Here is a 22,388-nt window from a genome sequence, read left to right on the forward strand (position 1 = left end):
TAAATGACTTAAATGTAAATGTATTACCGGCTAAGGTATTTGATGGAAACAACCCATCAGAGTTGTTTCCATCAAATTGACTTGCTGTAGATAAAAGTCTGTGAATGAATATGTAGTGTACATAAAAATAACATTTGAGGTTAATTCCCATGTACTGAATAAAAAATACAAGTTAAAAGGGTTTCCATCACATTTTCAACTCTAGGCCTACTGATTGTTTGTCAAAGAAAATGTTGTGTAGGTATAGCAATATGCCCACTCTGGTACTGGCACGTGCACTATGGCCAACAACTTGCAGATACAGTGCAGGTATAGCCTACTACATGATGAGATTATTGTGGACGAAAGTGTGATATGATCTTTATCTGTCAAATGGCAGCCAAGCATCGATCATCATGTCACCAGAGTAAGACCCTACATATTTATTGAAAGGAGCATCAACCTGATCACTGTGCACTTTCGCCATCCTCTGAAGCTCATCATCATTTATTTCATCTGTAGCCTAATAAACTTTATATTTTCCCATGATACGGTGCCATTTTTTTTATCAGACATGTAGGCTACTTTACTGCATAAAAAGGTTGGATTGAAACCTGGTTAATGTCAAGCCATTCTGAGGATGCTGGAATGATATATTGGATGAACGTGCGTATACCTACAGGAGACCATTGAAGTAGCCTAATCAGATGAAAACATTGTGACTGTTTTTTTTAATGCCACATATAAAAGGTAATACATTTTAAAAGTTGAATGATAAATATTTCGACTATATTGAAGTGTTAAGTTCGAGGTGCGTGAGGAATAGCCGCTGGGACTGGAGAGGAGGCAGAGCGCGTGTTTCCTGAATAACTGGGCCTGCCAGGAGATAGCATAATGTGGGCACATTATAATAGGCCGACTTGGAAGAATGATGATCTGAAACAGACAGGGCTTTCAGTATCAGAATTAAAAATACAGCCAGACGGCTACCGGATAGTGTGCCTTTTCTCGCCCTTGTAACATTTCTAGAGTAGACCCACAACGGATCCAAATCGAATGAAACAAAGTCATAGGGCTTTTGCGCTGTTCTTCACTAAAATGTTGTACTCACTTGAAAACAATAATGCTATTAAAGAGACACTTTTATAACCTTGTGTAGGCAAGTCAGTTAAGAACAGATTCTTATTTTCAATGACGGCCTAGGAACAGCAGGTTAACTGCATTGTTCAGGGGCAGAACTTCAGATTTTTACCTTGTCAGCTCAGGGATTCGATCTTGCAAACTTTCAGTTATTAGTCTAATGCTCTAACTACTAGGCTACCTGTGGTGTTGTAGGCTATTGTAGTCTAGGTAGGATAATTGTATTGTCCCTACGTTTCTGGGCTGTGCATTTCATCTCTTCACTGTTCTTTCATGTGCAATGATGCACCTGGCCTGTCCAATGCCTATCAGCTATTCCTATTTGTTCTTGTCAATTCATATTGAAAATTGATGCAGCTTTGAATGCGTATGATTGCTAGTTAGCCTATTGCAGAGCTGGACAAACGATCCACCTGCCACTATTGTCACTATGAATGGTCAATAGCGGGCAGGATAGACCCTTAGCCTGGTAGTCTATACTGACCTGTGGTATTTTTTTTTATTTTTTTTTTATTTCACCTTTATTTAACCAGGTAGGCTAGTTGAGAACAAGTTCTCATTTGCAACTGTGACCTGGCCAAGATAAAGCATAGCAGTGTGAACAGACAACACAGAGTTACACATGGAGTAAACAATAAACAAGTCAATAACATGGTAGAAAAAAGAGAATCTATATACAATGTGTGCAAAAGGCATGAGGTAGGCAATAAATCGAATAATTACAATTTAGCAGATTAACACTGGAGTGATAAATCATCAGATGAACATGTGCAAGAAGAGATACTGGTGTGCAAAAGAGCAGAAAAGTAAATAAATAAAAGCAGTATGGGGGGTGAGGTAGGTAAATTGGGTGGGTAGTTTACAGATGGACTATGTACAGCTGCAGCCATCAGTTAGCTGCTCGGATAGCAGATTTTTAAAGTTGTTGAGGGAGATAAAAGTCTCCAACTTCAGAGATTTTTGCAATTCGTTCCAGTCGCAGGCAGCAGAGAACTGGAAGGAAAGGCGTCCAAATGAGGTTTTAGCTTTAGGGATGATCAGTGAGATACACCTGCTGGAGCGCGTGCTGCGGGTGGGTGTAGCCATCGTGACCAGTGAACTGAGATAAGGCGGCACTTTACCTAGCATAGCCTTGTAGATGACCTGGAGCCAGTGGGTCTGACGACGAACATGTAGCGAGGGCCAGCCGACTAGGGCATACAGGTCGCAGTGGTGGGTCGTATAAGGTGCTTTAGTAACAAAACGAATGGCACTGTGATAAACTGCGTCCAGTTTGCTGAGTAGAGTGTTGGAAGCTATTTTGTAGATGACATCGCCGAAGTCGAGGATCGGTAGGATAGTCAGTTTTACTAGGGTAAGTTTGGCGGCGTGAGTGAAGGAGGCTTTGTTGCGGAATAGAAAGCCGATTCTTGATTTGATTTTGGATTGGAGATGTTTGATATGAGTCTGGAAGGAGAGTTTGCAGTCTAGCCAGACACCTAGGTACTTATAGATGTCCACATATTCTAGGTCGGAACCGTCCAGGGTGGTGATGCTAGTCGGGCGTGCGGGTGCAGGCAGCGAACGGTTGAAAGCATGCATTTGGTTTTACTAGCGTTTAAGAGCAGTTGGAGGCCACGGAAGGAGTGTTGTATGGCATTGAAGCTCGTTTGGAGGTTAGATAGCACAGTGTCCAAGGAAGGGCCGGAAGTATATAGAATGGTGTCGTCTGCGTAGAGGTGGATCAGGGAATCGCCCGCAGCAAGAGCAACATCATTGATGTATACAGAGAAAAGAGTCGGCCCGAGAATTGAACCCTGTGGTACCCCCATAGAGACTGCCAGAGGACCGGACAACATGCCCTCCGATTTGACACACTGAACTCTGTCTGCAAAGTAGTTGGTGAACCAGGCAAGGCAGTCATTAGAAAAACCGAGGCTACCGAGTCTGCCGATAAGAATATGGTGATTGACAGAGTCGAAAGCCTTGGCCAGGTCGATGAAGACGGCTGCACAGTAATGTCTTTTATCGATGGCGGTTATGATGTCGTTTAGTACCTTGAGCGTGGCTGAGGTGCACCCGTGACCGGCTCGGAAACCGGATTGCACAGCGGAGAAGGTACGGTGGGATTCGAGATGGTCAGTGATCTGTTTGTTGACTTGGCTTTCGAAGACCTTAGATAGGCAGGGCAGGATGGATATAGGTCTGTAACAGTTTGGGTCCAGGGTGTCTCCCCCTTTGAAGAGGGGGATGACCGCGGCAGCTTTCCAATCCTTGGGGATCTCAGATGATACGAAGGAGAGGTTGAACAGGCTGGTAATAGGGGGTGCGACAATGGCGGCGGACAGTTTCAGGAATAGGGGGTCCAGATTGTCAAGCCCAGCTGATTTGTATGGGTCCAGGTTTTCCAGCTCTTTCAGAACATCTGCTATCTGGATTTGGGTAAAGGAGAAGCTGGGGAGGCTTGGGCGAGTAGCAGCGGGGGGGGGCGGGGCTGTTGGCCAAGGTTGGAGTCGCCAGGAGGAAGGCATGGCCAGCCATTGAGAAATGCTTGTTGAAGTCTTCGATTATCACGGATTTATCGGTGGTGACCGTGTTACCTAGCCTCAGTGCAGTGGGCAGCTGGGAGGAGGTGCTCTTGTTCTCCATGGACTTTACAGTATCCCAGAACTTTTTGGAGTTAGAGCTACAGGATGCGAATTTCTGCTTGAAAAAGCTGGCCTTTGCTTTCCTGACTGACTGCGTGTATTGGTTCCTGACTTCCCTGAACAGTTGCATATCGCGGGGGCTCTTCGATGCTATTGCAGTTCGCCACAGGATGTTTTTGTGCTGGTCGAGGGCAGTCAGGTCTGGAGTGAACCAAGGGCTATATCTGTTTTTGGTTCTGCATTTTTTGAACGGAGCATGCTTGTCTAATATGGTGAGGAAGTAACATTTAAAGAATGACCAGGCATCCTCAACTGACGGGATGAGGTCAATATCCTTCCAGGGTACCCGGGCCAGGTCGATTAGAAAGGCCTGCTCGCAGAAGTGTTTTAGGGAGCGTTTGACAGTGATGAGGGGTGGTCGTTTGACCGCGGACCCGTGTCGGATACAGGCAATGAGGCAGTGATCGCTGAGATCTTGATTGAAGACAGCAGAGGTGTATTTGGAGGGCAGGTTGGTCAGGATAATGTCTATTAGGGTGCCCATGTTTACGGATTTAGGGTTGTACCTGGTGGGTTCCTTGATGATTTGTGTGAGATTGAGGGCATCAAGCTTGGATTGTAGGACTGCCGGGGTGTTAAGCATATCCCAGTTTAGGTCACCTAACAGAACAAACTCTGAAGCTAGATGGGGAGCGATCAATTCACAGATGGTGTCCAGGGCACAGCTGGGAGCTGAGGGGGGTCGGTAGCAGGCGGCAACAGTGAAAGACTTATTTCTGGAGAGATTAATTTTTAAAATTAGAAGTTCGAACTGTTTGGGCATAGACCTGGAAAGTATGACAGAACTTTGCAGGCTATCTCTGCAGTAGATTGCAACTCCTCCCCCTTTGGCAGTTCTATCTTGACGGAAAGTGTTATAGTTGGGTATGGAAATCTCAGAATTTTTGGTGGCCTTCCTAAGCCAGGATTCGGACACGGCAAGGACATCAGGATTGGCAGAGTGTGCTAAAGCGGTGAGTAAGGCAAACTTAGGGAGGAGGCTTCTGATGTTGACATGCATGAGGCCAAGGCTTTTTCGATCGCAGAAGTCAACAAATGAGGGTGACTGGGGACATGCAGGGCCTGGGTTTACCTCCACATCACCCGAGGAACAGAGGAGTAGTAGGATGAGGGTGCGGCTAAAGGCTATCAAAACTGGTCGCCTAGAGCGTTGGGGACAAAGAATAAAAGGAGCAGATTTATGGGCGTGGTAGAATAGATTCTGGGCATAATGTGCAGACAGGGGTATGGAGGGGCGCGGGTACAGCGGAGGCAAGCCCAGGCACTGGGTGATGATAAGAGAGGTTGTATCTCTGGACATGCTGGTCTCAATGGGTGAGGTCACCGCATGTGTGGGAGGTGGGACAAAGGGGGTATCAGAGGTACGGAGAGTGGAACTACAGGGTCCATTGCAAACCAAAACAATGATAATGAAAACTAGCCTGAACAACAGTATGCAAGGCATATTGATATTTGAGAGAGACATACAATAAGGCATAAAGTGATTGCAGGTCTTGATTGGGAGAGCTAGCTAAAACAACAGGTAAGATAACAGCAGCAATAACAGGGTGTTAGTCTAACACAGCAACAACAGGTAAAAATGGCGACGACTAGGCAGAGAGGGTCGGATTAACTACACACAGATCCTGAGTTAAAGCACAGAGCCGACAGGTAAAACACAAATAAACAGAATGGAGTACCGTGAATTAATGGACAGTCAAGCATGCATCAGCTATGTAGCCAAGTGATCATAGTGTCCAGGGGGCAGCCGTAGATGGAGCAGAGGAGGCCTCCACCAAGCTAGCACGCGGCGTATAAAGTTAGTAGCCCGGGGGGTGGTCTGCTCAGACGGAGGGGGTCTGGCGCAGTGGCGCTATAGTAAGAGTTAGCACATGGAAAGCATAGTGCTTAACGTTTTTACCAAAACACCTTGATATATGCAAGCAGAAGAGGAAATTCGGCCAGGATGGAAGAAATGATATACTAAAACCTACAAAACAGCGAATGTTAACCAGGACAAAAATGCATTACCCTCCCGTGCCCAGTAAAACACCACACAACCCTATCCAAAGCAACAACAAAAAAATGGACAGCCCTCCTCCATTTTGGACCATCCCTCCCCCCAGTAAATTGCGATCTGTTCCTTAATAATTGTTATTATTTTAATTGTTTAATGATTTAATTGTAGGATGATTGTAGGCCTACTTGAAGCCCAATTCTTTGCCTGCCATTAGACTACAATAATTTGTTCAGCAATTACGAAAACAATTGTAATCATATCCTATTTTTAGGTCAACTTGATATTTTCTGTAGCAAAGAAGGGATCGAGCGACTTTGACTTTGGATTTATTCAGTTTTGCTCACAGTTTACACACACTGAAGAAATGCAGAATTTACATAATCACACATTGCATACAAAATAGCATGAGAAAACTGAATAGATAACGCATGGCAAACATAGCCTAATAGAAATCACTTAGACCTACAAACATACTAGGCTACAGAACATTTCTATTGCTATTGGAAACCAGGTCCAGACTCATTGAGACTATTCGGTGTATGAACGATTCAGCCCCATGGAGTCACATTGAGGCGGTGGGGTGGATTTTGCAGTGTGTTTGTGTCACATCCTGACCACCACCCTGATTTCTAGCTCTGAGCCACACTGGTCTTTTTTCAGATGACACACGCTGTGTGACAACGACAAGTGCCACGATCCTTTCTATTATTGTCACCGGGCAGAGGCACGTATGAACGAATGACACAGTGACACGCACTCAGAGATGACGCAGGCACTCCCCCGTCTAAGAAAACACAGCCTTGTCCACATCTTGAATGATTAAGCACTTGGTTAGAAGTACACTTCAGCGAGCATTCACATGCACACATGAACAGAGCAGATACATTTGGGTTTATTTATAGTGGCATATGAAAAACACTCAGGGAGTTCATGACTCATGAAAACGTAAGAAGAAGAATGGGTGGAAAACACTAACAAATTGCTGTAAATTCACAGCAAAACTTTTACTGTTAGCTACTCTAATTATATATTACAGTACTGTAACGAGCAATCCATTATGGGGGCTCAATGACATTCAGCTACACTGCTGTAAAATGAAAACAATTTTACAATAAAGTACTGTATTACCTGTTTTGCTGTATATTTACAGCAGCATACTGTGAATTAGAGTTGTGGGGGGAAATCATCTGTCTCATTAACATATTTTGAGGCGTGCCTTGTAAGAGGCTATATTTCTTACACCCATTAGTGAGAATGCTGTACCTCTCAGAATACAGTACCGTATTTTTGTCCAGTAAATTGACAGTAACTTACTGGCTACTGTATAACCAGTTATTTACTGTAATTCAGTATCACCCCACAGAATACAGCACCATACTGTATTTTGGGAATCTTAAAACCTTTTGTGGGTATATGGTATTGTTGTGGCTCATTAACACATTTTGTGGCATTCGTTATAGGAGGCTATACTTGTTGCACCCGGTTTGTGAGAGTGTTGTTCCAATTTAAGTGATACAGTGCCTTCAGAAAGTAGAAACACCTTGATTTTATACACATTTTGTTATAAAGTGGGATAAAAAAATAAAATTATGTAAACGATAAAGACACAGGACTCTGTAATGTTAAAGTGGAATAAAATGAATTAATTTTTCTGAAAAATAAAACACTAATATATCTTGATTATAGTAAGTATTCCCCCTCGAGTCAGACGTTAGAACAAGGTTCTCCAACCCTGTTCCTGGAGAGCTACTGTCCAGTACTGTAGGTGTTCACTCCAACCCCAATCTAGTGCACATGATTGGCTGCTTGATAAACTGAATCAGATTAGTTACAACTGGGGTTGGAGTGAAACCCTACAGGAGGGCAGCTATTACAGATCTTTGGGTAAGTCTCTAAAGCCGTGTTCACATTGGCAGTTTTGACTCAAATCCCATGTATATATCCAATTCAAATCTATTATCTTTCCAGCAGTCTGAACAGCCAAAAATCACATGGAATTGGATATTTCAAAACCACCTTCGTAGGTGGTTTGAATTCAAATACAAGTCACATGGCCAGGAATCAGATTTGAATCTGAACAGTCAATTCTGATTTATTTACCCTCAAGTAGTTTAGACTGTTATTTGGAATCTCTTGTTGCTTGCTACTTTGTTTACAGTTTGACAAGAACATATGGTAGATAACTAGCTTGTTAATTGTTTACAAATTACTGACTGTGCTAGAAAGCTAAACTGCCTAGATAGCTAGTTGACTGCTGTGGCTAGTCAAAAAGGACTCGTTTTGAAAGTTGGATCATGCTGTCCTTTGAGGTTTTAAAAGTGTTGTTACCCTAAGGTTTTTAACATTCAAAGCAACTTGGAAATGTCAGTGGCAGGCTTTGCTGTCACCGTAGCTTGCTACATAACTTCTGAGTGATAGGAAGCACCAGCAATCAGCCTACACCACTGCATACATACCCGTCATTACTATGACAATTAGCGTAGCCCTGTCAGCAAATGACTGATTTCTGAACGGACACAAATCCAATTTGGTCACTTGTAACTTGCTGTTTGGAAAGTCAGTAGTCCCAAATCGATTTGAAAAACAAAACTGATTTGAGCATTAAGGCCTGCAGTGTGAACAAGGCATTTGACAAGGGCCAAACTCAGTCCACAGAGGGGCGAGTGTCTACATGTTATGCGGAGTGTAACACAAGAGCAGACTCAGACGAGGAGACTGGGATGATGTAACCAAGGTATTTATTGAAATACAGGGGGAAGATGGAGTGCAGGTCAGGGGAAGCTCGGGCGGGTTGCTGGAAACCAGGTGCGGAGGCTGGAGTGAGAGGGGTTGAGACAAGGGAAGCAGGTCCAGAGGGGAATCCAAGACAGGAGCAGGATGATGAGGCCTGGAGACAGGGACCAGAGTCAGAGCAGGCAGAACTGTAGTGGAGGGGAAAACAGCATCAGGCAAGGAAAATGGGCACAACAGGACAGTAACAAACAGCTAGAAGCGTAGACTGACTGAGCAGAGATTACGATCTGGCATCATGGAAGTGGCAGGGCTGAGTATTTGTAGAGGTCTTTATTATGGAACAGGTTGCAGCTGGTGGGGATCTGCTCTGACTCCAGCACACCTGTCTCTGCCCACACAATCACACACACACAGAGAGAGCGAGAGGGAGAGAGTACTGGGGGAGTGGCAGCAGGTCAAGGAGACACAGGATGAGCAGTAAAGGGCGTTGCAGGAGCAAATGTGACACTACAGGTTTTCGCTCCTCCCTTGTACTGATTGATGAATTAAGGTCACACATTTTTAAGGAACTTCCCTCATCTGGTTGTCTAGGGCTTAATTTAAAGGAAAAGCCAGCAGAGATTAGGCCCTCCAGGATATGAGTTTGACACCCCTGCTCAAAGAGCTTTGCATACCTGGATTGTACAATATTTGCCCATTATTATTTAAAAGATTCTTCAAGCTCTGTCACGTTGGTTGTTGATCATTGCTAGAAAGACATGTTCATGTCTTGCCATAGATTTCCAAGACAATTTTAAGTCAAAACTGTAGCTAGGCCACTCAGGAACATTCAACGTTGTCTTGGTAAGCAACGCCAGTGTATATTTGGCCTTGTGCAGGGTATTGTCCTGCTGAAAGGTGAATTTGTCTCCCAGTGTCTGTTGAAAAGCAGACTGAACCAGTTTTTACTCTAGGATTTTGACTGTGCTCTATTCCATTTATTTTTATCCTAAATAACTCCCTGCTGACAAGCATACCCAGAACACGATGAAGCCACCACCATGCTTGAAAATATTATTTGGTACTCAGTGATGTGTTGTGTTGGATTTTCCCCAAACATTACACTTTGTACTCAGGCAAAAAAAGTTAATTAATTTGCCATACTTGTTTTGCAGTATTACTTTAGTGCCTTATTGCAAACAGGATGCATGTTTTGGAATATTTGTTTTCTATACAGATTTCCTCATGTAGGTTAGTATTGTGGACAAACTACAATGTTGTTGGTCCATCCTCAGTTTTCCCCTATGACTCCTATTAACTCTGTAACTGTTTTAAAATCACCATTGTGGTGATTTAAGAAATATGATTTTACTGTTAGCGAGAATGTTGTAGTTAAGTGGGCTACTTGTAAGTCTAATTTTGTATTAGAAAATCCAAAATGAATGCGTTCTAATTCAATTGTTTCAAAATAGGCCTCTATTAATTTTTGATCATGCCAGTAAAATACAAAATAGGTATGGAAGGTATTGAAATACCTATATCAAGTACATGTAACAGAAATACTGCCCATTGTTGGCACTAGCTACCTGCACTGTAAATCTGTTACTAACCACTGTGCTTCCAGTAATGCACTGGAAATTAAAGAAATACAGCATGTCACTGTAGTCAGGTGTTCTAGTAATATGCTGTAAATTTGTGTTACAGTAAAGGTTCTGTAAATTTGCCAGTTATTTATTGTAAAAATTACAGGAAATGTTTTGCAGTGCAGTCCACACACACACACACACACACACACACACACACACACACACACACACACACACACACACACACACACACACACACACACACACACACACACACACACACACACACACACACACACAACGTACCAGCACAGCACCGCTCATTATAACAATGACAATAATTACAGCAACAATGCTGCTACTACAAGCTATTTACCATCACACTCTCTTTATACCCGAAGTTAGCATCATCAACAGCAACAAACTGTTTCTGCAACCAATAACACTAGAACACTACCAGTGCGAAATTCCATAGTGCTTTGTCAACCTTGTGCATATGAAACCAATAATTTTAACTCTTAACGATCTACGGGATCGGTGTCCCTATACGGGGACGGTTGCTGCTAATGTGCGCTAATGTGACGAGAATGGCTTTGTAAGTAACAGCAGTCTTTCCAGGACATAGACATGTCTTATATATATATATATATATATATATATATAAAAAAATCACCTTTTATTTAACCAGGTAGGCAATTTGAGAACAAGTTCTCATTTACAATTGCGACCTGGCCAAGATAAAACAAAGCAGTTCGACACATACAACAACACAGAGTTACACATGGAGTAAAACAAACATACAGTCAATAATACAGTAGAAAAATAAGTCTATATACAATGTGAGCAAATGAGGTGAGATAAGGGAGGTAAAGGGAAAAAATAGGCCATGGTGGCGAAGTAAATACAATATAGCAAGTAAAACACTGGAATGGTAGATTTGCAGTGGAGGAATGTGCAAAGTAGAAATAGCAATAATGGGGTGCCAAGGAGCAAAATAAATAAATATAGTAGGGGAAGGTTGTTTGGGATAAATTATAGATGGGCTATCTACAGGTGCAGTAATCTGTGAGCTGCTCTGACAGCTGGTGCTTAAAGCTAGTTGTCACGTTCCTGACCATATTTCCTTTGTTCAGTCTTTGTTTAGTTGGTCAGGACGTGAGCTGGGTGGGCATTCTATGTTTTGTGTTTCTATGTTGGGTTTGTTGGGTTTGTTGTTTGGCCTAATATGGTTCTCAATCAGAGGCAGGTGTTTGTCATTGTCTCTGATTGGGAACCATATTAAGGTAGCCTGTTTTCACTTTTTGTTTGTGGGTGATTGTTCCTGTTCCAGTGTTTAGTGTTCACGTTACGGGACTGTATCGTCTTCGTTTCTTTTTTGTTGGTTTGTTGTTTTGTTCGGTGTGTAAGTATTTTCCCATTAAATATGGATGATATTCATGCTGCATCTTGGTCCTCCTCTCTTTCACACGAAGACAGTCGTTACAGTAGTGAGGGAGATGTGTTTCCAGTTTGAGATTTTTGTAGTTCGTTCCAGTCATTGGCAGCAGAGAACTGGAAGGAGAGGCGGCCAAAGGAGGAATTGGTTTTGGGGGTGACCAGAGAGATATACCTGCTGGAGCGCGTGCTACAGGTGGGTGCTGCTATGGTGACCAGCGAGCAGAGATAAGTTGGGACTTTACCTAGCAGGGTCTTGTAGATGACCTGGAGCCAGTGGGTTTGGCGATGAGTATGAAGCGAGGGCCAGCCAACGAGAGCGTACAGGTTGCAGTGGTGGGTAGTATATGGGGCTTTGGTGACAAAATGGATGGCACTGTGATAGACTGCATCCAATTTATTGAGTAGGGTATGGGAGGCTATTTTGTAAATGACATTCCCGAAGTCGAGGATCGGTAGGATGGTCAGTTTTACGAGGGTATGTTAGGCAGCATGAGTGAAGGATGCTTTGTTGCGAAATAGGAAGCCAATTCTATATTTAACTTTGGATTGGAGATGTTTGACGTGAGTCTGGAAGGAGAGTTTACAGTCTAACCAGACACCTAGGTATTTGTAGTTGTCCACATATTCTAAGTCAGAACTTAGGGCAGGTGCAGGGCAGAAAGCAGAAAGGGCAGAAAGCTTACATTCTTGTTAATCTAACAGCACTGTCCAATTTACAGTAGCTATTACAGTGAAAGAATACCATTGCAGAAATACCATCCATCGTTTGAAGAGAGTGCACAACAACAAAAAACTTATCACAACAACTGGTTTGATACATTCAACTCTGAAGGTAAATAATATACTTAGATTCAGTAATCTTGCTCTGATTTGTCTGATTTGTCCTTGTTTGATAAAATCAATTTTTATATTCAAAAAAAGGAACTGGATTCTACAGTTTGAACCCCTTCTGTCTTCGATCCTTAAGAGGTTTTTAAAACTGCTAGTGCTAAACGCCATAGAAGTATGTCAATGTGGGAAAGATAATGATCTAAATGCCAAGAGCATGACTCTATGGGGGATGCTACAAATTGGACTACAAGTACACAATGAAGAGGGTCTCCCTATATCTTCCCTATATCTCTCCTCTACTCTACAGCGTGACCCAGATTTTAGCTCTGGCCACTCCGTGAAACACAACGCCTGTTGGGGAGTCCTATGAGCTGTTTGCCCGCTTTCAACTCAAGATAAAATTGCTGACCTGCCCATTTATAATCCTTCTTCCAAGTTACTTTGCATTTCTTCCTTCTTGTTCACAACACAATCTATGCTGACATGTCATATCGGCAACCAACGGCCATGCGTGTATTATTCAAGGAACTCAAGCGGGAGAACAACATCCATAAATTGAAGGAATAGCATATTTTCAGACGTTTCATCCAAGTCCAAGTGAATCGGAAGAGGTTGGAGGGCAAATGTAAACAGTCTTCGACTGGGTCACCTGTGTGTGTGTCAAGGCCCTTGATAGAACATTTGACAAACAAAGATGTTTCTCTGAATTATCTCAATTAGCACCCAATAATAATACTGCACTATTATTGACTTGAGCCGTATTAGGCTACTATGGTAACAGCTAAGCCATGCACTACTGCCACTCCATCAACAGACCTCCCCAGAGGGTCAGGAAGAGCTCTTTATGACATCATCTAAACGCTCCATGATTATTCTGGAACCACGACAGCTGGAAATTGGGATAAGTGCCATTCCGCTTCCAGGTTCCGTTCCATTCCACGGATGAATGGATTGGATGATGGCGGCGAAGATTTCATTGCATAATTAAACCTCACTAGAACAAACACCTGGACAATAAACCTGGTCACCATGGCGATGAGGGACAATAAAGCCAGGTGTTTACAGGATGTTGGTCCTGTGTGGGACGTCGCCTCAACATCACTCTGTGGTCTTCTAGTGCGCACACACACACACCCCCACACACACAAAGATCCCTAAATAACCTGGTTTCCATCCACAACAGCAGGATGTCATCACTAAGGCAAACCAAACCGCACTGGATAGGTATACCTGTGAGGTCAACATTGTGAGCCATATGTTGACAGGTCAAGCTGAAATCCAGCCAGGTCAATTTTGTGATCAGCCCTTTCTTCACACTTTCTCTTTTTCTCTCTCGCTTTTCACTTTTTCTCCGTAGATCTTCCTTCCTCTCCTCTACACAGGCCTTGGAGCAGATTGTACCAGGGACCGTGTTTGTGTAAAACCCGGTTGAGTAACAGTACAGAGGCCGGGGGGACATTCACAAGCCCATGCCAGGAAAGTCTCTGTTGAAAACAGGGAAGTCTAGTGACAAGTTCCCGTAAGAGAAAGAGCCCCCCCAGCTCTCTCACACACACACACACACACACACACACACACACACACACACACACACACACACACACACACCCATGCAAGGAGGACACTTCACTTCCAGTGTTGTTAAAAAACAGGATACTGACCGACACTTTCGTGCTTTCGAAAGTGCTTTATACCAACCTTTAGATTAGATTGAACTTCTCAGACATGGAAAGTCTATAGATATTACCTTGTGTCATCAAAACCATTAAAGAGACTGTTGCAGGGTAGAAACCTCAAATAATAAAAATATTTTTTTTGTGTGTTTTTCTAATTCAGTATGTGGTAGCCTGATGCTGAAAATACAGCTCTCACACTAAGGGTGAAAACCAATAATCATGAAAAACAATTTAAGATAATTCCTCCCTCTAAGATGGAGTGATGGATTCAGAGGAGGAAGGTGAAGATTAGAAGAAAAATGATAAAGCTGGCCTAGTGGCGTTCTATGAAAGAAACAGCTGCTGATCACAAAACATTGCTGGTTGGGTAGAACAGAAATGAAAATAAGACACTCTCTGTCTCCCTCTTTCTTTTTTCTCTCTCTGTCTCTCCCTTTCACGCTCTCTCTCTCTTCTGCCAGAGACCTCCTGTTTCCACTTGCCTGTTCTGTTTTGTTCATAATGACTAGACTTCATCTGACCTACTTTTGCACATAACCAACATCTGAGTTCCGAGCTCCAACTACTGCATTCTCCCTTTTATTTATATAAAACTGCACTCTTTGCTAAAATCAAGGTTTGGAGTACTACATCGTGTTTTGGAAAACCCTTAGAGGATCCTTTCTCTTCTGTAGCAGGACATAACCTCCAGGCCCCAGACAAATGCTTTCTTTTCTGATCATGTGATCTGACCAGGACAAACTCTAGTCGACACACATTGCTTGTTAGTTACAGTACCTGATAACAACCCATAATATTCACATCAATCAAGGTGATTGAAATGGACATTTTATTGCAGTAACATTCTGTATGTTTGACAATAATAAAAATTAGGCCATATAATAAATATTGCTACTGGACAGAACACTGTGTTAATTGACTCAAATAAAAATGGAAACTGTTTACATCACGCGGAAGTCGTCTACTATCCACACTACTGATACTTGTATAACAGTCTGTGCGTTGTCCTGGGTGTGGAGTGGCCGCTGGCTACCTCAAAACAATACTGAACAATACCTGCTTCTTATTGAGGATAAGGAGGTATGGTTCTGTCCTAGTTGAAACCTGAGAGATGTGTAAGCAAGGAGAGCAGTGACAACCTGGAACGTCACCGTTAGCCAGGTGACACACACATACGTCACCGTTAGCCAGGCGACAAACACGCACGCATACACACACACACGTGTGCACACACAGGGATAGGACAGGTAAATAAGAGGCGTGGAGGAGGAGGAGGAGGAGGAGGAGGAGGAGGAGGAGGAGGAGGAAGCGGATAGAACTCAGTTAAACAGAGAGGGGAGGAAGAGGAAGGTTCACTTTTGTAGGTTAAAAGTGACTGACTCAGACAAAGACGTGTACTCTCTCCCAATAACAACAACGATAACAACAGCCTTCATGGAATTTTACTGTTGTTCAGGGTTGGGGATTACAAAAAAAATGGTAACTGTAGTCTGTTACGTTACCAGCCAAAATATTGTAATCAGATTATAGATGCTTTTGAAAAACTAGATGATTACTTCGAAGATTACTTTTAAATTGAGAAAGGATGTTTGCAAAAACATTTTTTGGGACTATTCTCTGTTTTCTCAATGACATTTCATATCAGCATTCCAAAAAGTTTAAGTTTGTCTTAGCACAAGTCAGAGACCACTATGATGACACAGCAGATGTGTTTGATGGATCGCGGGAAAAGAGCAGGAATAGGCTTTTGTAGGCTACAGTCCAAGCTATGTCTTCCAATGGTGCGACTGCTGTCGGCATCCAAAGATTATCCAACTTGAATAAACGCTTGGAGGTAAGGATGACAGCAGTGTTGTAGTCTACGGCGATACGGATATCACTTATTATTGATATCTCCATAGCGCATTGATGTGAATCACACTGCTGCTCTCTCATTTAGCTATTTGCACCTTATGGATAGTGGATGGTTGTTCACAAATCTAAATGTGTATTTAACCCAAAAATGGTTGAATTCATGAAGTTTAAGCTGCCTTTCAACCATTGTTTTTGAAACCAGTGGTCAGCCAGTGAAAAATGTGCTCTTGCAACAGCTGCCTAGTGCGGATCCCAATCTATGGAATAAAAGTAGGGCTTTTATTTCTCAATCTAATTCATGATGATACATTTTTCATCCATAGGCCTAATGGACACATGCTCAAACTTGCACACTTTTGATAGACTTAAAGGGGCAATCTGTAGTTGCTTCATCCATTTTTGGATTTATAAATTATATACACTGCTCAAAAAAATAAAGGGAACACTTAAACAACACAATGTAACTCCAAGTCAATCACACTTCTGTGAAATCAAACTGTCCACTTAGGAAGCAACACTGATTGACAATAAATTTCACATGCTGTTGTGCAAATGGAATAGACAAAAGGTGGAAATTATAGGCAATTAGCAAGACACCCCCAAAAAATGAGTGATTCTGCAGGTGGTGACCACAGACCACTTCTCAGTTCCTATGCTTCCTGGCTGATGTTTTGGTCACTTTTGAATGCTGCCGGTGCTCTCACTCTAGTGGTAGCATGAGACGGAGTCTACAACCCACACAAGTGGCTCAGGTAGTGCAGGTCATCCAGGATGGCACATCAATGCGAGCTGTGGCAAAAAGGTTTGCTATGTCTGTCAGCGTAGTGTCCAGAGCATGGAGGCGCTACCAGGAGACAGGCCAGTACATCAGGAGACGTGGAGGAGGCCGTAGGAGGGCAACAACCCAGCAGCAGGACCGCTACCTCCACCTTTGTGCAAGGAGGTGCACTGCCAGAGCCCTGCAAAATGACCTCCATTAGGCCACTAGAGTGAGAGCACCGCCAGCATTCAAAAGTGACCAAAACATCAGCCAGGAAGCATAGGAACTGAGAAGTGGTCTGTGGTCACCACCTGCAGAATCACTCCTTTTTTGGGGGTGTCTTGCTAATTGCCTATAATTTCCACCTTTTGTCTATTCCATTTGCACAACAGCATGTGAAATTTATTGTCAATCAGTGTTGCTTCCTAAGTGGACAGTTTGATTTCACAGAAGTGTGATTGACTTGGAGTTGCATTGTGTTGTTTAAGTGTTCCCTTTATTTTTTTGAGCAGTGTATATATATGTCCATTGGTTCTTGAAGAATATAACTTATAAATGCCTTGTGAGTTTAGTTCAACTGTCACACTCTATGAAAACCCAAAATATAAGCTTGCTTTACTCCAATGTTACATTGTAAATGTAAATAAACACTGTATAGCCTAATAACATGGTTAAAACAATAATTGTGATATCATGGATGGTCAGTCCTTGCATCCATAGCTCTGTCTATTAATCTGAGAGTGGTTACATTTCTCCAGGCCCATCCCTCAGCTCTTTACCAAAACAGTGGCGGGGTGGCCGTTTTGTTATTGTTTCCTCTGTGGATTTGACCTTTAAGCTATATTATCAAGATATCAAAGTGTCGCCAACAAAAAGGTAAACAATAGGCCTATAGCAAATGAGGCATATTGCATTCATTTTTCACATGTAAATAGCACTTTTCAGTAGTGCTCAAAGCATGACATTCACTGAGCGCAGCATTTATTTTTCAACTCGAGTCAATGAGCCCAATCAGTCCTCCATGACAGCAAAATCATTAACAACAGAGTAGGGCAAGCTAATAAGTCCTTAGTTTTGGGATTATGTTCAGGTAAAACAATTTGGCTAATCTATACTTCCATATATTCAAGTCCTATTCTTGAAGATCAAGGGGTATAACATTTATTGGAATGACTGGAATTCTGATAGACTTTGGTTTTTAATGTAAATATATAATTGAATCATATTATTACATGTAAACTCAGCAAAAAAAGAAACGTCCTCTCACTGTCAACTACATTTATTTCAGCAAATTTAACGTGTAAATATTTGTATGAACATGTTTCCTGGATTCAACAACTGAGATATAACAAGATTCAACAACTGAGATATAAACTGTACAAGTTCCACAGACGTGACTAACAGAAATTGAATAATGTGTCCCTGAACAAAGGGGGGATGAAAAGTAACAGTCAGTATCTGGTGTGGCCACCAACTGCATTAAGTACTGCAGTGCATCTCATCATGGACTGCACCAGATTTGCCAGGTCTTGCTGTGAGATGTTACCTCACTCTTCCACCAAGGCACCTGCAAGTTCCCGGACATTTCTGGGGGGAATGGCCCTAGCCCTCACCCTCCAATCCAACAGGTCCCAGACGTGCTCAATGGGATTAAGACCCGGGCTCTTCGCTGGCCATGGCAGAACACTGACATTCCTGTCTTGCAGGAAATCACGCACAGAACGAGCAGTATGGCTGGTGGTATTGACATGCTGGAGGGTCATGTCAGGATGAGCCTGCAGGAAGGGTACCACATGAGGGAGGAGGATGTCTTCCCTGTAATGCACAGTGTTGAGATTGCCTGCAATGACAACAAGCTCAGTCCGATGATGCTGTGACACACCACCCCAGACCATGACAGACCCTCCACCTCCAAATCGATCCCGCTCCAGAGTACAGGCCTTGGTGTAATGCTCATTCCTTCGATGATAAACGCAAATCCGACCATCACCCCTGGTGAGACAAAACCGCGACTCGTCAGTGAAGAGCCCTTTTTGCCAGTCCTGTCTGGTCCAACGACGGTGTGCTTGTTGCCGATGATGTCTGGTTAGGACCTGCCTTACAACAGGCCTACAAGCCCTCAGTCCAGCCTATTGCAGACAGTCTGAGCACTGATGGAGGGATTGTGCGTTCCTGGTGTAACTCGGGAAGTTGTTGTTGCCATCCTGTACCTGTCCCGCAGGTGTGATGTTCAGATGTACCGATCCTGTTGTTACACGTGGTCTGCCACTGCGAGGATGATCAGCTGTCCGTCCTGTCTCCCTGTAGTGCTATCTTAGGCGTCTCACTGTACGGATATTGCAATTTATTGCCCTGGTCACATCTGCAGTCCTCATGCCTCCTTGCAGCATACCCAAGGCACGTTCATGCAGATGAGCAGGGACACTGGGCCTCTTTTCTTTCTTTTAGTGTTTTTCAGAGTCAGTAGAAAGGCCTCTTTATTGTCCTAAGTTTTCATAACTGTGACCTAATTGCCTACCGTCTGTAAGCTGTTAGTGTCTTAATGACCGTTCCGCAGGTGCATGTTCATTAATTGTTTATGGTCCATTGAACAAGCATGGGAAACAGTGTTTAAACCCTTTACAATGAAGATCTGTGAAATTATTTGGATTTTTGCAAATTATCTTTGAAAGACAGGGTCCTGAAAAAGAGACATTTCTTTTTTTCCTGAGTTTAGTAGAAAGCGATTGGTTAGAAGAAGCCTACATAACCAACCCGTAAAGTAACATTTTACATCCATATCTGGCCAGCTATGTAAACCTTAACATTGATTTATCCTGCAATAGATGTCGTTCAATTGGTAACATACATTTCCGTCTTCTTCTAATGCCTCTTAAGGGTAAAGTAATCTGAAAGTAACTGAATGTAATCAGATTACGTTACTGAGTTTGGGTTATCCAAAAGTTCCGTTACTGGTTACAATTTTGGACAGGTAACTTGTAACTGTAAAGGATTACAATTAGAAAGTAACCTACCCAGCCCTGCTGTTTACAAAATAACTTGCTGTAGGAAATGGACACCCAGGAACAGTTCACTAGCTAGTTCTTATGACCTGTATTGTTAAAATGTGACAATAGGAACAGAACACTCAAATAGCATGGCATTCTTACATAAGAGTTGCTTGAGGCCATCGATGCTTTTGTGCCATCAATGAAAAGTTGCGTCTGGCACCTCCAGTACTAAGAAAATAGGAAACAAAAGGCCTTTTATCCTTTTTCCAGGAAACATTTCTTAGGGAATAATTGACACTATTTATCTTTCTGTGTTCCCTTTGCCTAAAATAGCTCTCCTACCTACCTCAGAAACAGATAGAACACTATTGATGTCTCTACTCATACATTTATATTGTGTCTTAATATATCTGTGGCATATTTCCTTTGGATATATATTTTATGTTGACACATTGACTTTTGAATGTCAGAGAATAGAGCGCTACATGAATATATACTGAAGGTGATGGACTATATTGTAGCAAATTCGGTGGGGCAGCCCCAACTGACACTCAAACCGGGGTCCAATAAATGTCAAGATAACACCTTAACCGGTATGCCAAGCGGTCCTAACCTCTTGACAAGGTCACTCGGTTTGGCCTTAAGGTTTTTTGCAATATCTTATCCATTGGACAACACTTTATGTTGCCATACTGACTTAGTGACTTTGACTTGTAAACGGCATGATCCTTGGGCTCAGGTCCTCCGAGAGAGAGAGAAAGAAAGAGAGAATTAGAGAGAGGATACTTAAATTCACACAGGACACTGGATAAGACGAGAAATACTCCAGATATAACAGACTGACCCTAGCCCCCTGACACATAAACTACTGCAGCATAAACACTTGAGGCAGGAGGGGTCGGTAGATACTGTGGCCCCATCAGGCGATACCCCCGGACAGGGCCAAACAGGCAGGATATAACCCCACCCACTTTGCCAAAGCACAGCCCCCACACCACTAGAGGGAAAACTTCAACCACCAACTTACCATCCTGAGACAAGGCTGAGTATAGCCCACAATGATCTCCACCACGGCACAACCCAAGGGGGGGAGCCAACCCAGACAGGAAGATCACGTCAGCGACTCAACCCACTCAAGTGACACACCCCTCCTAGGGACGGCATGGAAGAGCACCAGTAAGCTAGTGACTCAGCCCCTGTAATAAGGTTAGAGGCAGAAAATCCCAGTGGAGAGAGGGGCACCGGCCAGGCAGAGACAGCAAGGGTGGTTCCTTGCTCCAGTGCCTTTCCGTTCACCTTCACACTCCTGGGCCAGACTACACTCAATCATAGGACCTACTGAAGAGATGAGTCTTCAATAAAGAATTAAAGGTTGAGACCGAGTCTACGTCTCTCACATTGGTAGGCAGACCATTCCATAAAAATTGAGCTCTATAGGAGAAAGCCCTGCCTCCAGGTGTTTGCTTAGAAATTCTAGGGACTGTTAGGAGGCCTGCGTCTTGTGACCGTAGCGTACATGGAGGTATGTACGGCAGGACCAAATCGGGAAGATAGGTAGGAGCAGGCCCATGTAATGCTTTGTAGGTTAGCAGTAAAACCTTGAAATCAGCCTGTCAAGTTGTCTAGGTGTTATAATTATTTCAGCTCTGCCCAAACTTGAAAACGGCTTGCTCAACACGTGAAGGATGCAAAGGGACAACTCAACTCCTTTTTAGTGTTTTATTATGGTTTTGATGCCATTTGTTGAATATGTTGAAACAGTTGATAGGTTGAATAGAGTAGTTGAATGACAGAGGAATAAGGAATAGGGAATAGGAATAGTAATAGGGATAGGAATAGGTTGATAACCAGTTGTGTCTTTAGGGTTGAACAATGAGCTGTTTTTATGTTGAGGCCCAAACAAAGCTAAGCCCAAACATTTTATACCCATGCTTATCTGCCAGGTGCGCATGTAAAAGTAGTCCCTCCAGAAATCCTGGCTCAATTTTTTAGTTCCACCTGTGTTTTTGGGTTATCTGCCCTCTTGAGGCCTGGAGTTCTTTAAAGGAAGAGCTGCCATTGTGCTCATGTTTTGAGTGTTCTGTTTTTTGACGCAACACAGCCCTTGCCTTAACAGGAAGCCAGTGTAGAGATGCTAGCACTGGAGTAATATGATCACATATTTGGGTTCTAGTCAAGATTCTAGCAGCCGTGTTTAGCACTAACTGAAGTTTATTTGGTGCTTTATCCAGGTAGCCAGCAAGTAGAGTATTGCAGTAGTCTAACCTAGAAGTGACAAAAGCATGGATTAATTTTTCTGCATCATTTTTAGACTGTCACGCCTGAACATTGTAAGCTGTTTTTTCTCTGTGTTGGTTGGGGCGTGATGGTGACTTGGGTGGGTTATCTAGGTGAACTTGTATGTCTATGGTGGCCTGATATGGTTCCCAATCAGAGGCAGCTGTTTATCGTTGTCTCTGATTGGGGATCATATTTAGGCAGCCATTTCCCTTTCGTGTTTGTGGGATCTTGTTTATGTTTAGTTGCCTGTCTGCACTATTTGTATAGCGGCACGTTTCGTTCAATGATTTTTTTTTTTTTCAGTGTTTCATTCATTAAAAGAGAATGTACACGTACCACGCACACTTGGTCTTAATCATACGACGATCGTGATATAGACAGAAAGCTTCTGATTTTTGCAATGTTACGTAGATGGAAAAAAGCTGTCTGAGATCAGGGTCCGGAGTAACGCCGAGGT

Source organism: Salvelinus fontinalis, chromosome 39, assembly GCF_029448725.1.
Source record: "Salvelinus fontinalis isolate EN_2023a chromosome 39, ASM2944872v1, whole genome shotgun sequence".
Taxonomy (NCBI): domain Eukaryota; kingdom Metazoa; phylum Chordata; class Actinopteri; order Salmoniformes; family Salmonidae; genus Salvelinus; species Salvelinus fontinalis.